At 39.8% G+C, this 1,251-nt stretch overlaps 1 pseudogene; it reads right to left on the minus strand.

Moving 5' to 3' along the window:
• Positions 1–6: 6 nt before the first annotated feature.
• On the minus strand, positions 7–477 carry LOC115304696 (annotated as a pseudogene).
• Between the last annotated feature and the right edge of the window lie 774 nt (positions 478–1,251).

The raw sequence follows: 1,251 nt of genomic DNA on the forward strand, positions 1-1,251 counted from the left end.
TAACATGAGTAGAAGGTTGTTGATTTAAGACAAGTTTGAGATCCACTAAAATTAATTGTTGTATGTCTGTCCTTCTGGCGGCTGTGGAAGCTTCACATTTTCTTTGGACATCATCAGACGCCGCAGCTCCTGGAGTACGACTTTAATGCTATATGAGTTTTGCCATTTTGCTAACACTGGTATGCTCCGTGCATCCACCATTCCACTGGAATTATTAATTCCATTCATATTAATTTTGGTTACAAATCTAACTGATGGAGGAGCTTCTGGGTATTCTACTTCCAGGCTATATATTCTGTTTTCATAATTTGTCCTTGGTGGCCCAATAATCATGCCTGTCCACCTTGTAAGTGTCATATCTTCGTCATCTTCAAGGCCCCAGCTAACCGTACCATCGCCTACTCCTTTTTGTCCTTCTTCAAGTTCTTCCAACAAGCGAAAATTACGAGGAAATTTAACTCCTGTGGAGACTGCCATCTTCTCCTGCAGCCCCAGAGACTATAGTTTTCATTTCAAAATTTTATTTTGTTCTTTTTTTTAAGCACCTTCCATGTCTCTACTTAACGTTTTGAACTCATGGGATATCGTTATAATAACTCTTTTAATGTTCCTTGTCTGCTAAGTCTAATATCTGCAACAGTTCTAGGTCAATTTCAATTTATTCATTTTTCTTCAAATCATGGGCCATATTTCCCTGCTTTTGCATGCCTGGTAATCATTAATTAGATGCCTAATGTTGTGAACTCTACATTGTGAGGCACTGGATATTTTTGTATCATTATAAATATATTTTGGGCCTTGTTCTCAGATGCAGCTAAGTTGCTTGGGAATAGTTTGATCCTTTGGTTTTTGTTGTTAAAATTTGTTAGGCAACACTGAACAGCATTTAGTCTAGGGCTCATTATTCTTCACTCTGAAAGCAAATTTCTCTGAGTACTCTGCCAATGCCGTATGATAAGTTTCTCCAGTATGGCTGATGGTCACAGGCACTATTCCCACTTCCAGTTGGTAATGGGGATCATTTCCTCTAAGCTTTGTGAGTGGTTCTTTCCCATCGTCAAGCAGTTTCCTTACATGTATGTGCTGATTTGTACTCTGCTGGATACCAGGGGGGACTCTCTGTAGACTTCTAGGGTTTAATATCTGCACTCATTTCTCCTCCCTGTTACTCTGTCTTGTGAATTCCAGCCACCTAAGTCCGCCAAATCCTCACCTTGGTCTCAATTCAGATTTTACCTGTGCTCCCCTTTC

This window comes from Suricata suricatta, chromosome 10 (genome assembly GCF_006229205.1).
Source record: "Suricata suricatta isolate VVHF042 chromosome 10, meerkat_22Aug2017_6uvM2_HiC, whole genome shotgun sequence".
Classification (NCBI taxonomy): domain Eukaryota; kingdom Metazoa; phylum Chordata; class Mammalia; order Carnivora; family Herpestidae; genus Suricata; species Suricata suricatta.